Source organism: Hyla sarda, unplaced genomic scaffold, assembly GCF_029499605.1.
Source record: "Hyla sarda isolate aHylSar1 unplaced genomic scaffold, aHylSar1.hap1 scaffold_369, whole genome shotgun sequence".
NCBI lineage: Eukaryota > Metazoa > Chordata > Amphibia > Anura > Hylidae > Hyla > Hyla sarda.
This window is the reverse complement of record NW_026610388.1, coordinates 150,779-167,782: the sequence shown is the minus strand read 5'-3', so window position 1 is coordinate 167,782 and position 17,004 is coordinate 150,779. Positions and strand designations below refer to the sequence as shown.

Below are 17,004 nucleotides of genomic sequence, written 5' to 3'. Positions count from 1 at the left end.
GTGCTGATGCTCCTCATAAAGCTGTCGCTGCTGTGAAGGTTCTAGGTGACATCACAAATCCCTATGGTTACATACACAACAAAGCTGGGTTGTTGTTGTTTACACTCTGCAAGGCCTGTGGAAGTGAGTGACATCATAGCACTGTAGTTCTGAGGGTTCTAGATGGATGCAACAATCTCCTGTTGCTTCTATGAAGGCCATAATAGACGACATCACCAAACAGCTCCATAGTCACATACACAGCAAAGGAGAGATGTTGTTTACACCTAGTGATGTCAGTGGTATTGAGTGACATCACAGCACAGTGCTAAGGCTCCTGGGCCTGGACACAGCAGCGGCTGCAATATCTCAACGGAGAATACGTTTATATATATGTGTGTGTGTGCGCGTATATATATATATATATATATATATATATATATATATATATATATTTCTCCGCCGAAATCACTTTTAAACCCATTTCCACCTTTTTTTCCCTTCTCTTCCTCTTACTTTTTTTTCACGTTTTTTTACGTTTTTCTCCTTTTCGCCTCTTTTCTGGGCGTATTATTCTTCTTTTTCTTCTTTTTTTTCGTCTAATGCATACCCCATCAGTGCAGCAATGCTTATTCAATACCGCCAGCAGATGGAGACACTGGGGGATAATTTTCTAAGGATTTATACTGATTTTTCCTGTCTGAATTTGTCGCACAGAAAGTTGCAGGCCAAATATGTGTGACATTTCTGCGACTTTAGCTTCTAGAGCATTTTTACAACATTATACATAGGTGCTGAATACATAAAAAGCGACTGTTCAGCGACAGACAAGTCGCATCGGCTGAAAGTAGGCCAGAATGTCAGTCCATGTTGGAGCAGGTTTAGATACAGTCTAAAGTATAGATCTCAAAGTCTGTGCACAGAATTTAGCAAGGGCCTCGCACCTTCTGATGCATCAGGTAGGTGCACAATAGCATAGCCTAACCCTCTGTACTTTGGTCTATATTGATGCGGGACATAGACAGCCAGCTGATGACCAATCCATTAGTGCAATGGATGGCTGGAAGCATTTGTCTTTGCCTTTGCAATACCACAGAAGCAATGCATGGTCAATGTACAGCAATGACACACCTTTGTGAACAACCAGGAGATCCCCCCCCCCCCCCATGTTATGTTACATAGTTACATAGTTAGTACGGTCGAAAAAAGACATATGTCCATCAAGTTCAACCAGGGAATTAAGGGGTAGGGGTGTGGCGCGATATTGGGGAAGGGATGAGATTTTATATTTCTTCATAAGCATTAATCTTATTTTGTCAATTAGGAACATTCAGCACCCACCCGCTATCAAGGCAGCTGCCTATCATGTCATGCCCTACCTGCACAGGTGTGCTGGCTACTCAAATGATCCAATTAAGGAGGCCATTTAGTCAGCAGCAGCAGAAGTCCTGTGCCTGGACGCTCCAACAGCAGCCAGACACAAGCAGAAGCAGAAGCAGCAGAAGCAGCAGCAGCACCACCTTTTGTTTTTTGGCTGCAGCAGCAGCAAGGCCCACAGGGCTGGCTAGCTGGCTAGCCAGCAAGCAGGTAGCAATGAAAGTAGGAATCTTTCTTTTTAACCCTGTAAGGGGGTGGTGCACTGTACCCGAAGATACTGCCATATCGGGTCAATGCATAGGGCGACGGAAGCAAGCTTCGAAATCGGCCCCCGTTCTCAAAAATCCATTTAATATATGGTCCCCAGATAGGGGACGTATCAGATATTAAACTGATAAGAACAGATACTACACTTGATCTTAGCCAAAAGGCCGAGAAGCGATAACCGTGAAAGGGGCGGGCCCAACAAGGTGCCCTTCATGGGCACTATCACTGCTTGCTGTCAGGGAGGCTGCCAGACAATTTTCCATGCACACTCTGGGCTGGGGGGCAGTCAACCACCAGTACACACAGCAGAACCTAAACCCATACCATTATTGCTAAGCAGCAAGACAGGGGCCCATTGCACTCCCACGGGGCCTTTTTAAATGCAATCCATAACCCGGATTTGCCAGGAACCCTTCTTACTCCTCCTACTTGCATGTGACACTGGGCTTAGGATCTGCATAGGAAACACACACACAAGCACACACCTACCTTTGTTGCCTGCAGATGCCTCCTTGGCTGTCCCCAAACGGTATCAAACCAACACCCACGGGAAGCTGTAAGCATAGAGGACATGCCTGCACCCCATTGGACTTACCTGTGTGGGTTAAACCCGGGTTATTTGACAACCTATGGCGGTGATGGTTCTGCTCAGGCAGAGCAGTGCTGATGCTCCTCATAAAGCTGTCGCTGCTGTGAAGGTTCTAGGTGACATCACAAATCCCTATGGTTACATACACAACAAAGCTGGGTTGTTGTTGTTTACACTCTGCAAGGCCTGTGGAAGTGAGTGACATCATAGCACTGTAGTTCTGAGGGTTCTAGATGGATGCAACAATCTCCTGTTGCTTCTATGAAGGCCATAATAGACGACATCACCAAACAGCTCCATAGTCACATACACAGCAAAGGAGAGATGTTGTTTACACCTAGTGATGTCAGTGGTATTGAGTGACATCACAGCACAGTGCTAAGGCTCCTGGGCCTGGACACAGCAGCGGCTGCAATATCTCAACGGAGAATACGTTTATATATATGTGTGTGTGTGCGCGTATATATATATATATATATATATATATATATATATATATATATATAATTCTCCGCCGAAATCACTTTTAAACCCATTTCCACCTTTTTTTCCCTTCTCTTCCTCTTACTTTTTTTTCACGTTTTTTTACGTTTTTCTCCTTTTCGCCTCTTTTCTGGGCGTATTATTCTTCTTTTTCTTCTTTTTTTTCGTCTAATGCATACCCCATCAGTGCAGCAATGCTTATTCAATACCGCCAGCAGATGGAGACACTGGGGGATAATTTTCTAAGGATTTATACTGATTTTTCCTGTCTGAATTTGTCGCACAGAAAGTTGCAGGCCAAATATGTGTGACATTTCTGCGACTTTAGCTTCTAGAGCATTTTTACAACATTATACATAGGTGCTGAATACATAAAAAGCGACTGTTCAGCGACAGACAAGTCGCATCGGCTGAAAGTAGGCCAGAATGTCAGTCCATGTTGGAGCAGGTTTAGATACAGTCTAAAGTATAGATCTCAAAGTCTGTGCACAGAATTTAGCAAGGGCCTCGCACCTTCTGATGCATCAGGTAGGTGCACAATAGCATAGCCTAACCCTCTGTACTTTGGTCTATATTGATGCGGGACATAGACAGCCAGCTGATGACCAATCCATTAGTGCAATGGATGGCTGGAAGCATTTGTCTTTGCCTTTGCAATACCACAGAAGCAATGCATGGTCAATGTACAGCAATGACACACCTGTGTGAACAGCCAGGAGACCCCCCCCCCCCCCCCATGTTATGTTACATAGTTACATAGTTAGTACGGTCGAAAAAAGACATATGTCCATCAAGTTCAACCAGGGAATTAAGGGGTAGGGGTGTGGCGCGATATTGGGGAAGGGATGAGATTTTATATTTCTTCATAAGCATTAATCTTATTTTGTCAATTAGGAACATTCAGCACCCACCCGCTATCAAGGCAGCTGCCTATCATGTCATGCCCTACCTGCACAGGTGTGCTGGCTACTCAAATGATCCAATTAAGGAGGCCATTTAGTCAGCAGCAGCAGAAGTCCTGTGCCTGGACGCTCCAACAGCGGCCAGACACAAGCAGAAGCAGAAGCAGCAGAAGCAGCAGCAGCACCACCTTTTGTTTTTTGGCTGCAGCAGCAGCAAGGCCCACAGGGCTGGCTAGCTGGCTAGCCAGCAAGCAGGTAGCAATGAAAGTAGGAATCTTTCTTTTTAACCCTGTAAGGGGGTGGTGCACTGTACCCGAAGATACTGCCATATCGGGTCAATGCATAGGGCGACGGAAGCAAGCTTCGAAATCGGCCCCCGTTCTCAAAAATCCATTTAATATATGGTCCCCAGATAGGGGACGTATCAGATATTAAACTGATAAGAACAGATACTACACTTGATCTTAGCCAAAAGGCCGAGAAGCGATAACCGTGAAAGGGGCGGGCCCAACAAGGTGCCCTTCATGGGCACTATCACTGCTTGCTGTCAGGGAGGCTGCCAGACAATTTTCCATGCACACTCTGGGCTGGGGGGCAGTCAACCACCAGTACACACAGCAGAACCTAAACCCATACCATTATTGCTAAGCAGCAAGACAGGGGCCCATTGCACTCCCACGGGGCCTTTTTAAATGCAATCCATAACCCGGATTTGCCAGGAACCCTTCTTACTCCTCCTACTTGCATGTGACACTGGGCTTAGGATCTGCATAGGAAACACACACACAAGCACACACCTACCTTTGTTGCCTGCAGATGCCTCCTTGGCTGTCCCCAAACGGTATCAAACCAGCACCCACGGGAAGCTGTAAGCATAGAGGACATGCCTGCACCCCATTGGACTTACCTGTGTGGGTTAAACCCGGGTTATTTGACAACCTATGGCGGTGATGGTTCTGCTCAGGCAGAGCAGTGCTGATGCTCCTCATAAAGCTGTCGCTGCTGTGAAGGTTCTAGGTGACATCACAAATCCCTATGGTTACATACACAACAAAGCTGGGTTGTTGTTGTTTACACTCTGCAAGGCCTGTGGAAGTGAGTGACATCATAGCACTGTAGTTCTGAGGGTTCTAGATGGATGCAACAATCTCCTGTTGCTTCTATGAAGGCCATAATAGACGACATCACCAAACAGCTCCATAGTCACATACACAGCAAAGGAGAGATGTTGTTTACACCTAGTGATGTCAGTGGTATTGAGTGACATCACAGCACAGTGCTAAGGCTCCTGGGCCTGGACACAGCAGCGGCTGCAATATCTCAACGGAGAATACGTTTATATATATGTGTGTGTGTGCGCGTATATATATATATATATATATATATATATATATATATATAATTCTCCGCCGAAATCACTTTTAAACCCATTTCCACCTTTTTTTCCCTTCTCTTCCTCTTACTTTTTTTTCACGTTTTTTTACGTTTTTCTCCTTTTCGCCTCTTTTCTGGGCGTATTATTCTTCTTTTTCTTCTTTTTTTTCGTCTAATGCATACCCCATCAGTGCAGCAATGCTTATTCAATACCGCCAGCAGATGGAGACACTGGGGGATAATTTTCTAAGGATTTATACTGATTTTTCCTGTCTGAATTTGTCGCACAGAAAGTTGCAGGCCAAATATGTGTGACATTTCTGCGACTTTAGCTTCTAGAGCATTTTTACAACATTATACATAGGTGCTGAATACATAAAAAGCGACTGTTCAGCGACAGACAAGTCGCATCGGCTGAAAGTAGGCCAGAATGTCAGTCCATGTTGGAGCAGGTTTAGATACAGTCTAAAGTATAGATCTCAAAGTCTGTGCACAGAATTTAGCAAGGGCCTCGCACCTTCTGATGCATCAGGTAGGTGCACAATAGCATAGCCTAACCCTCTGTACTTTGGTCTATATTGATGCGGGACATAGACAGCCAGCTGATGACCAATCCATTAGTGCAATGGATGGCTGGAAGCATTTGTCTTTGCCTTTGCAATACCACAGAAGCAATGCATGGTCAATGTACAGCAATGACACACCTGTGTGAACAGCCAGGAGACCCCCCCCCCCCCCCATGTTATGTTACATAGTTACATAGTTAGTACGGTCGAAAAAAGACATATGTCCATCAAGTTCAACCAGGGAATTAAGGGGTAGGGGTGTGGCGCGATATTGGGGAAGGGATGAGATTTTATATTTCTTCATAAGCATTAATCTTATTTTGTCAATTAGGAACATTCAGCACCCACCCGCTATCAAGGCAGCTGCCTATCATGTCATGCCCTACCTGCACAGGTGTGCTGGCTACTCAAATGATCCAATTAAGGAGGCCATTTAGTCAGCAGCAGCAGAAGTCCTGTGCCTGGACGCTCCAACAGCGGCCAGACACAAGCAGAAGCAGAAGCAGCAGAAGCAGCAGCAGCACCACCTTTTGTTTTTTGGCTGCAGCAGCAGCAAGGCCCACAGGGCTGGCTAGCTGGCTAGCCAGCAAGCAGGTAGCAATGAAAGTAGGAATCTTTCTTTTTAACCCTGTAAGGGGGTGGTGCACTGTACCCGAAGATACTGCCATATCGGGTCAATGCATAGGGCGACGGAAGCAAGCTTCGAAATCGGCCCCCGTTCTCAAAAATCCATTTAATATATGGTCCCCAGATAGGGGACGTATCAGATATTAAACTGATAAGAACAGATACTACACTTGATCTTAGCCAAAAGGCCGAGAAGCGATAACCGTGAAAGGGGCGGGCCCAACAAGGTGCCCTTCATGGGCACTATCACTGCTTGCTGTCAGGGAGGCTGCCAGACAATTTTCCATGCACACTCTGGGCTGGGGGGCAGTCAACCACCAGTACACACAGCAGAACCTAAACCCATACCATTATTGCTAAGCAGCAAGACAGGGGCCCATTGCACTCCCACGGGGCCTTTTTAAATGCAATCCATAACCCGGATTTGCCAGGAACCCTTCTTACTCCTCCTACTTGCATGTGACACTGGGCTTAGGATCTGCATAGGAAACACACACACAAGCACACACCTACCTTTGTTGCCTGCAGATGCCTCCTTGGCTGTCCCCAAACGGTATCAAACCAGCACCCACGGGAAGCTGTAAGCATAGAGGACATGCCTGCACCCCATTGGACTTACCTGTGTGGGTTAAACCCGGGTTATTTGACAACCTATGGCGGTGATGGTTCTGCTCAGGCAGAGCAGTGCTGATGCTCCTCATAAAGCTGTCGCTGCTGTGAAGGTTCTAGGTGACATCACAAATCCCTATGGTTACATACACAACAAAGCTGGGTTGTTGTTGTTTACACTCTGCAAGGCCTGTGGAAGTGAGTGACATCATAGCACTGTAGTTCTGAGGGTTCTAGATGGATGCAACAATCTCCTGTTGCTTCTATGAAGGCCATAATAGACGACATCACCAAACAGCTCCATAGTCACATACACAGCAAAGGAGAGATGTTGTTTACACCTAGTGATGTCAGTGGTATTGAGTGACATCACAGCACAGTGCTAAGGCTCCTGGGCCTGGACACAGCAGCGGCTGCAATATCTCAACGGAGAATACGTTTATATATATGTGTGTGTGTGCGCGTATATATATATATATATATATATATATATATATATATATATATATTTCTCCGCCGAAATCACTTTTAAACCCATTTCCACCTTTTTTTCCCTTCTCTTCCTCTTACTTTTTTTTCACGTTTTTTTACGTTTTTCTCCTTTTCGCCTCTTTTCTGGGCGTATTATTCTTCTTTTTCTTCTTTTTTTTCGTCTAATGCATACCCCATCAGTGCAGCAATGCTTATTCAATACCGCCAGCAGATGGAGACACTGGGGGATAATTTTCTAAGGATTTATACTGATTTTTCCTGTCTGAATTTGTCGCACAGAAAGTTGCAGGCCAAATATGTGTGACATTTCTGCGACTTTAGCTTCTAGAGCATTTTTACAACATTATACATAGGTGCTGAATACATAAAAAGCGACTGTTCAGCGACAGACAAGTCGCATCGGCTGAAAGTAGGCCAGAATGTCAGTCCATGTTGGAGCAGGTTTAGATACAGTCTAAAGCATAGATCTCAAAGTCTGTGCACAGAATTTAGCAAGGGCCTCGCACCTTCTGATGCATCAGGTAGGTGCACAATAGCATAGCCTAACCCTCTGTACTTTGGTCTATATTGATGCGGGACATAGACAGCCAGCTGATGACCAATCCATTAGTGCAATGGATGGCTGGAAGCATTTGTCTTTGCCTTTGCAATACCACAGAAGCAATGCATGGTCAATGTACAGCAATGACACACCTGTGTGAACAGCCAGGAGACCCCCCCCCCCCCCATGTTATGTTACATAGTTACATAGTTAGTACGGTCGAAAAAAGACATATGTCCATCAAGTTCAACCAGGGAATTAAGGGGTAGGGGTGTGGCGCGATATTGGGGAAGGGATGAGATTTTATATTTCTTCATAAGCATTAATCTTATTTTGTCAATTAGGAACATTCAGCACCCACCCGCTATCAAGGCAGCTGCCTATCATGTCATGCCCTACCTGCACAGGTGTTCTGGCTACTCAAATGATCCAATTAAGGAGGCCATTTAGTCAGCAGCAGCAGAAGTCCTGTGCCTGGACGCTCCAACAGCGGCCAGACACAAGCAGAAGCAGAAGCAGCAGAAGCAGCAGAAGCAGCAGAAGCAGCAGCAGCACCACCTTTTGTTTTTTGGCTGCAGCAGCAGCAAGGCCCACAGGGCTGGCTAGCTGGCTAGCCAGCAAGCAGGTAGCAATGAAAGTAGGAATCTTTCTTTTTAACCCTGTAAGGGGGTGGTGCACTGTACCCGAAGATACTGCCATATCGGGTCAATGCATAGGGCGACGGAAGCAAGCTTCGAAATCGGCCCCCGTTCTCAAAAATCCATTTAATATATGGTCCCCAGATAGGGGACGTATCAGATATTAAACTGATAAGAACAGATACTACACTTGATCTTAGCCAAAAGGCCGAGAAGCGATAACCGTGAAAGGGGCGGGCCCAACAAGGTGCCCTTCATGGGCACTATCACTGCTTGCTGTCAGGGAGGCTGCCAGACAATTTTCCATGCACACTCTGGGCTGGGGGGCAGTCAACCACCAGTACACACAGCAGAACCTAAACCCATACCATTATTGCTAAGCAGCAAGACAGGGGCCCATTGCACTCCCACGGGGCCTTTTTAAATGCAATCCATAACCCGGATTTGCCAGGAACCCTTCTTACTCCTCCTACTTGCATGTGACACTGGGCTTAGGATCTGCATAGGAAACACACACACAAGCACACACCTACCTTTGTTGCCTGCAGATGCCTCCTTGGCTGTCCCCAAACGGTATCAAACCAACACCCACGGGAAGCTGTAAGCATAGAGGACATGCCTGCACCCCATTGGACTTACCTGTGTGGGTTAAACCCGGGTTATTTGACAACCTATGGCGGTGATGGTTCTGCTCAGGCAGAGCAGTGCTGATGCTCCTCATAAAGCTGTCGCTGCTGTGAAGGTTCTAGGTGACATCACAAATCCCTATGGTTACATACACAACAAAGCTGGGTTGTTGTTGTTTACACTCTGCAAGGCCTGTGGAAGTGAGTGACATCATAGCACTGTAGTTCTGAGGGTTCTAGATGGATGCAACAATCTCCTGTTGCTTCTATGAAGGCCATAATAGACGACATCACCAAACAGCTCCATAGTCACATACACAGCAAAGGAGAGATGTTGTTTACACCTAGTGATGTCAGTGGTATTGAGTGACATCACAGCACAGTGCTAAGGCTCCTGGGCCTGGACACAGCAGCGGCTGCAATATCTCAACGGAGAATACGTTTATATATATGTGTGTGTGTGCGCGTATATATATATATATATATATATATATATATATATATATATACATATATATTTCTCCGCCGAAATCACTTTTAAACCCATTTCCACCTTTTTTTCCCTTCTCTTCCTCTTACTTTTTTTTCACGTTTTTTTACGTTTTTCTCCTTTTCGCCTCTTTTCTGGGCGTATTATTCTTCTTTTTCTTCTTTTTTTTTCGTCTAATGCATACCCCATCAGTGCAGCAATGCTTATTCAATACCGCCAGCAGATGGAGACACTGGGGGATAATTTTCTAAGGATTTATACTGATTTTTTCCTGTCTGAATTTGTCGCACAGAAAGTTGCAGGCCAAATATGTGTGACATTTCTGCGACTTTAGCTTCTAGAGCATTTTTACAACATTATACATAGGTGCTGAATACATAAAAAGCGACTGTTCAGCGACAGACAAGTCGCATCGGCTGAAAGTAGGCCAGAATGTCAGTCCATGTTGGAGCAGGTTTAGATACAGTCTAAAGTATAGATCTCAAAGTCTGTGCACAGAATTTAGCAAGGGCCTCGCACCTTCTGATGCATCAGGTAGGTGCACAATAGCATAGCCTAACCCTCTGTACTTTGGTCTATATTGATGCGGGACATAGACAGCCAGCTGATGACCAATCCATTAGTGCAATGGATGGCTGGAAGCATTTGTCTTTGCCTTTGCAATACCACAGAAGCAATGCATGGTCAATGTACAGCAATGACACACCTGTGTGAACAGCCAGGAGACCCCCCCCCATGTTATGTTACATAGTTACATAGTTAGTACGGTCGAAAAAAGACATATGTCCATCAAGTTCAACCAGGGAATTAAGGGGTAGGGGTGTGGCGCGATATTGGGGAAGGGATGAGATTTTATATTTCTTCATAAGCATTAATCTTATTTTGTCAATTAGGAATTCAGCACCCACCCGCTATCAAGGCAGCTGCCTATCATGTCATGCCCTACCTGCACAGGTGTGCTGGCTACTCAAATGATCCAATTAAGGAGGCCATTTAGTCAGCAGCAGCAGAAGTCCTGTGCCTGGACGCTCCAACAGCGGCCAGACACAAGCAGAAGCAGAAGCAGCAGAAGCAGCAGCAGCACCACCTTTTGTTTTTTGGCTGCAGCAGCAGCAAGGCCCACAGGGCTGGCTAGCTGGCTAGCCAGCAAGCAGGTAGCAATGAAAGTAGGAATCTTTCTTTTTAACCCTGTAAGGGGGTGGTGCACTGTACCCGAAGATACTGCCATATCGGGTCAATGCATAGGGCGACGGAAGCAAGCTTCGAAATCGGCCCCCGTTCTCAAAAATCCATTTAATATATGGTCCCCAGATAGGGGACGTATCAGATATTAAACTGATAAGAACAGATACTACACTTGATCTTAGCCAAAAGGCCGAGAAGCGATAACCGTGAAAGGGGGCGGGCCCAACAAGGTGCCCTTCATGGGCACTATCACTGCTTGCTGTCAGGGAGGCTGCCAGACAATTTTCCATGCACACTCTGGGCTGGGGGGCAGTCAACCACCAGTACACACAGCAGAACCTAAACCCATACCATTATTGCTAAGCAGCAAGACAGGGGCCCATTGCACTCCCACGGGGCCTTTTTAAATGCAATCCATAACCCGGATTTGCCAGGAACCCTTCTTACTCCTCCTACTTGCATGTGACACTGGCTTAGGATCTGCATAGGAAACACACACACAAGCACACACCTACCTTTGTTGCCTGCAGATGCCTCCTTGGCTGTCCCCAAACGGTATCAAACCAACACCCACGGGAAGCTGTAAGCATAGAGGACATGCCTGCACCCCATTGGACTTACCTGTGTGGGTTAAACCCGGGTTATTTGACAACCTATGGCGGTGATGGTTCTGCTCAGGCAGAGCAGTGCTGATGCTCCTCATAAAGCTGTCGCTGCTGTGAAGGTTCTAGGTGACATCACAAATCCCTATGGTTACATACACAACAAAGCTGGGTTGTTGTTGTTTACACTCTGCAAGGCCTGTGGAAGTGAGTGACATCATAGCACTGTAGTTCTGAGGGTTCTAGATGGATGCAACAATCTCCTGTTGCTTCTATGAAGGCCATAATAGACGACATCACCAAACAGCTCCATAGTCACATACACAGCAAAGGAGAGATGTTGTTTACACCTAGTGATGTCAGTGGTATTGAGTGACATCACAGCACAGTGCTAAGGCTCCTGGGCCTGGACACAGCAGCGGCTGCAATATCTCAACGGAGAATACGTTTATATATATGTGTGTGTGTGCGCGTATATATATATATATATATATATATATATATATATATATATTTCTCCGCCGAAATCACTTTTAAACCCATTTCCACCTTTTTTTCCCTTCTCTTCCTCTTACTTTTTTTTCACGTTTTTTTACGTTTTTCTCCTTTTCGCCTCTTTTCTGGGCGTATTATTCTTCTTTTTCTTCTTTTTTTTCGTCTAATGCATACCCCATCAGTGCAGCAATGCTTATTCAATACCGCCAGCAGATGGAGACACTGGGGGATAATTTTCTAAGGATTTATACTGATTTTTCCTGTCTGAATTTGTCGCACAGAAAGTTGCAGGCCAAATATGTGTGACATTTCTGCGACTTTAGCTTCTAGAGCATTTTTACAACATTATACATAGGTGCTGAATACATAAAAAGCGACTGTTCAGCGACAGACAAGTCGCATCGGCTGAAAGTAGGCCAGAATGTCAGTCCATGTTGGAGCAGGTTTAGATACAGTCTAAAGTATAGATCTCAAAGTCTGTGCACAGAATTTAGCAAGGGCCTCGCACCTTCTGATGCATCAGGTAGGTGCACAATAGCATAGCCTAACCCTCTGTACTTTGGTCTATATTGATGCGGGACATAGACAGCCAGCTGATGACCAATCCATTAGTGCAATGGATGGCTGGAAGCATTTGTCTTTGCCTTTGCAATACCACAGAAGCAATGCATGGTCAATGTACAGCAATGACACACCTGTGTGAACAGCCAGGAGACCCCCCCCCCCCCCATGTTATGTTACATAGTTACATAGTTAGTACGGTCGAAAAAAGACATATGTCCATCAAGTTCAACCAGGGAATTAAGGGGTAGGGGTGTGGCGCGATATTGGGGAAGGGATGAGATTTTATATTTCTTCATAAGCATTAATCTTATTTTGTCAATTAGGAACATTCAGCACCCACCCGCTATCAAGGCAGCTGCCTATCATGTCATGCCCTACCTGCACAGGTGTGCTGGCTACTCAAATGATCCAATTAAGGAGGCCATTTAGTCAGCAGCAGCAGAAGTCCTGTGCCTGGACGCTCCAACAGCGGCCAGACACAAGCAGAAGCAGAAGCAGCAGAAGCAGCAGCAGCACCACCTTTTGTTTTTTGGCTGCAGCAGCAGCAAGGCCCACAGGGCTGGCTAGCTGGCTAGCCAGCAAGCAGGTAGCAATGAAAGTAGGAATCTTTCTTTTTAACCCTGTAAGGGGGTGGTGCACTGTACCCGAAGATACTGCCATATCGGGTCAATGCATAGGGCGACGGAAGCAAGCTTCGAAATCGGCCCCCGTTCTCAAAAATCCATTTAATATATGGTCCCCAGATAGGGGACGTATCAGATATTAAACTGATAAGAACAGATACTACACTTGATCTTAGCCAAAAGGCCGAGAAGCGATAACCGTGAAAGGGGCGGGCCCAACAAGGTGCCCTTCATGGGCACTATCACTGCTTGCTGTCAGGGAGGCTGCCAGACAATTTTCCATGCACACTCTGGGCTGGGGGGCAGTCAACCACCAGTACACACAGCAGAACCTAAACCCATACCATTATTGCTAAGCAGCAAGACAGGGGCCCATTGCACTCCCACGGGGCCTTTTTAAATGCAATCCATAACCCGGATTTGCCAGGAACCCTTCTTACTCCTCCTACTTGCATGTGACACTGGGCTTAGGATCTGCATAGGAAACACACACACAAGCACACACCTACCTTTGTTGCCTGCAGATGCCTCCTTGGCTGTCCCCAAACGGTATCAAACCAACACCCACGGGAAGCTGTAAGCATAGAGGACATGCCTGCACCCCATTGGACTTACCTGTGTGGGTTAAACCCGGGTTATTTGACAACCTATGGCGGTGATGGTTCTGCTCAGGCAGAGCAGTGCTGATGCTCCTCATAAAGCTGTCGCTGCTGTGAAGGTTCTAGGTGACATCACAAATCCCTATGGTTACATACACAACAAAGCTGGGTTGTTGTTGTTTACACTCTGCAAGGCCTGTGGAAGTGAGTGACATCATAGCACTGTAGTTCTGAGGGTTCTAGATGGATGCAACAATCTCCTGTTGCTTCTATGAAGGCCATAATAGACGACATCACCAAACAGCTCCATAGTCACATACACAGCAAAGGAGAGATGTTGTTTACACCTAGTGATGTCAGTGGTATTGAGTGACATCACAGCACAGTGCTAAGGCTCCTGGGCCTGGACACAGCAGCGGCTGCAATATCTCAACGGAGAATACGTTTATATATATGTGTGTGTGTGCGCGTATATATATATATATATATATATATATATATATATATATATATTTCTCCGCCGAAATCACTTTTAAACCCATTTCCACCTTTTTTTCCCTTCTCTTCCTCTTACTTTTTTTTCACGTTTTTTTACGTTTTTCTCCTTTTCGCCTCTTTTCTGGGCGTATTATTCTTCTTTTTCTTCTTTTTTTTCGTCTAATGCATACCCCATCAGTGCAGCAATGCTTATTCAATACCGCCAGCAGATGGAGACACTGGTGGATAATTTTCTAAGGATTTATACTGATTTTTCCTGTCTGAATTTGTCGCACAGAAAGTTGCAGGCCAAATATGTGTGACATTTCTGCGACTTTAGCTTCTAGAGCATTTTTACAACATTATACATAGGTGCTGAATACATAAAAAGCGACTGTTCAGCGACAGACAAGTCGCATCGGCTGAAAGTAGGCCAGAATGTCAGTCCATGTTGGAGCAGGTTTAGATACAGTCTAAAGTATAGATCTCAAAGTCTGTGCACAGAATTTAGCAAGGGCCTCGCACCTTCTGATGCATCAGGTAGGTGCACAATAGCATAGCCTAACCCTCTGTACTTTGGTCTATATTGATGCGGGACATAGACAGCCAGCTGATGACCAATCCATTAGTGCAATGGATGGCTGGAAGCATTTGTCTTTGCCTTTGCAATACCACAGAAGCAATGCATGGTCAATGTACAGCAATGACACACCTGTGTGAACAGCCAGGAGACCCCCCCCCCCCCCCATGTTATGTTACATAGTTACATAGTTAGTACGGTCGAAAAAAGACATATGTCCATCAAGTTCAACCAGGGAATTAAGGGGTAGGGGTGTGGCGCGATATTGGGGAAGGGATGAGATTTTATATTTCTTCATAAGCATTAATCTTATTTTGTCAATTAGGAACATTCAGCACCCACCCGCTATCAAGGCAGCTGCCTATCATGTCATGCCCTACCTGCACAGGTGTGCTGGCTACTCAAATGATCCAATTAAGGAGGCCATTTAGTCAGCAGCAGCAGAAGTCCTGTGCCTGGACGCTCCAACAGCGGCCAGACACAAGCAGAAGCAGAAGCAGCAGAAGCAGCAGCAGCACCACCTTTTGTTTTTTGGCTGCAGCAGCAGCAAGGCCCACAGGGCTGGCTAGCTGGCTAGCCAGCAAGCAGGTAGCAATGAAAGTAGGAATCTTTCTTTTTAACCCTGTAAGGGGGTGGTGCACTGTACCCGAAGATACTGCCATATCGGGTCAATGCATAGGGCGACGGAAGCAAGCTTCGAAATCGGCCCCCGTTCTCAAAAATCCATTTAATATATGGTCCCCAGATAGGGGACGTATCAGATATTAAACTGATAAGAACAGATACTACACTTGATCTTAGCCAAAAGGCCGAGAAGCGATAACCGTGAAAGGGGCGGGCCCAACAAGGTGCCCTTCATGGGCACTATCACTGCTTGCTGTCAGGGAGGCTGCCAGACAATTTTCCATGCACACTCTGGGCTGGGGGGCAGTCAACCACCAGTACACACAGCAGAACCTAAACCCATACCATTATTGCTAAGCAGCAAGACAGGGGCCCATTGCACTCCCACGGGGCCTTTTTAAATGCAATCCATAACCCGGATTTGCCAGGAACCCTTCTTACTCCTCCTACTTGCATGTGACACTGGGCTTAGGATCTGCATAGGAAACACACACACAAGCACACACCTACCTTTGTTGCCTGCAGATGCCTCCTTGGCTGTCCCCAAACGGTATCAAACCAACACCCACGGGAAGCTGTAAGCATAGAGGACATGCCTGCACCCCATTGGACTTACCTGTGTGGGTTAAACCCGGGTTATTTGACAACCTATGGCGGTGATGGTTCTGCTCAGGCAGAGCAGTGCTGATGCTCCTCATAAAGCTGTCGCTGCTGTGAAGGTTCTAGGTGACATCACAAATCCCTATGGTTACATACACAACAAAGCTGGGTTGTTGTTGTTTACACTCTGCAAGGCCTGTGGAAGTGAGTGACATCATAGCACTGTAGTTCTGAGGGTTCTAGATGGATGCAACAATCTCCTGTTGCTTCTATGAAGGCCATAATAGACGACATCACCAAACAGCTCCATAGTCACATACACAGCAAAGGAGAGATGTTGTTTACACCTAGTGATGTCAGTGGTATTGAGTGACATCACAGCACAGTGCTAAGGCTCCTGGGCCTGGACACAGCAGCGGCTGCAATATCTCAACGGAGAATACGTTTATATATATGTGTGTGTGTGCGCGTATATATATATATATATATATATATATATATATATATATATATATATATTTCTCCGCCGAAATCACTTTTAAACCCATTTCCACCTTTTTTTCCCTTCTCTTCCTCTTACTTTTTTTTCACGTTTTTTTACGTTTTTCTCCTTTTCGCCTCTTTTCTGGGCGTATTATTCTTCTTTTTCTTCTTTTTTTTCGTCTAATGCATACCCCATCAGTGCAGCAATGCTTATTCAATACCGCCAGCAGATGGAGACACTGGGGGATAATTTTCTAAGGATTTATACTGATTTTTCCTGTCTGAATTTGTCGCACAGAAAGTTGCAGGCCAAATATGTGTGACATTTCTGCGACTTTAGCTTCTAGAGCATTTTTACAACATTATACATAGGTGCTGAATACATAAAAAGCGACTGTTCAGCGACAGACAAGTCGCATCGGCTGAAAGTAGGCCAGAATGTCAGTCCATGTTGGAGCAGGTTTAGATACAGTCTAAAGTATAGATCTCAAAGTCTGTGCACAGAATTTAGCAAGGGCCTCGCACCTTCTGATGCATCAGGTAGGTGCACAATAGCATAGCCTAACCCTCTGTACTTTGGTCTATATTGATGCGGGACATAGACAGCCAGCT

At 45.8% G+C, this 17,004-nt stretch overlaps 7 non-coding genes across 7 annotated transcripts; all 7 read right to left on the bottom strand.

Annotated features, from left to right (window-relative positions):
* Positions 1 to 1,608: 1,608 nt before the first annotated feature.
* On the bottom strand, positions 1,609 to 1,799 carry LOC130332054 (U2 spliceosomal RNA). The gene has a single exon (XR_008874808.1). It is a non-coding gene; the product is annotated as a U2 spliceosomal RNA (small nuclear RNA).
* Positions 1,800 to 3,894: 2,095 nt separating this feature from the next.
* On the bottom strand, positions 3,895 to 4,085 carry LOC130332051 (U2 spliceosomal RNA). Its single transcript, XR_008874806.1, has one exon. It is a non-coding gene; the product is annotated as a U2 spliceosomal RNA (small nuclear RNA).
* Positions 4,086 to 6,173: 2,088 nt separating this feature from the next.
* On the bottom strand, positions 6,174 to 6,364 carry LOC130332050 (U2 spliceosomal RNA). The gene has a single exon (XR_008874805.1). It is a non-coding gene; the product is annotated as a U2 spliceosomal RNA (small nuclear RNA).
* Positions 6,365 to 8,473: 2,109 nt separating this feature from the next.
* Positions 8,474 to 8,664, bottom strand: LOC130332049 (U2 spliceosomal RNA). The gene has a single exon (XR_008874804.1). It is a non-coding gene; the product is annotated as a U2 spliceosomal RNA (small nuclear RNA).
* A 2,092-nt stretch (positions 8,665 to 10,756) lies between these two features.
* On the bottom strand, positions 10,757 to 10,947 carry LOC130332048 (U2 spliceosomal RNA). The gene has a single exon (XR_008874803.1). It is a non-coding gene; the product is annotated as a U2 spliceosomal RNA (small nuclear RNA).
* Positions 10,948 to 13,034: 2,087 nt separating this feature from the next.
* LOC130332047 (U2 spliceosomal RNA) lies at positions 13,035 to 13,225 on the bottom strand. Its single transcript, XR_008874802.1, has one exon. It is a non-coding gene; the product is annotated as a U2 spliceosomal RNA (small nuclear RNA).
* Positions 13,226 to 15,315: 2,090 nt separating this feature from the next.
* Positions 15,316 to 15,506, bottom strand: LOC130332180 (U2 spliceosomal RNA). The gene has a single exon (XR_008874914.1). It is a non-coding gene; the product is annotated as a U2 spliceosomal RNA (small nuclear RNA).
* Positions 15,507 to 17,004: the final 1,498 nt, after the last annotated feature.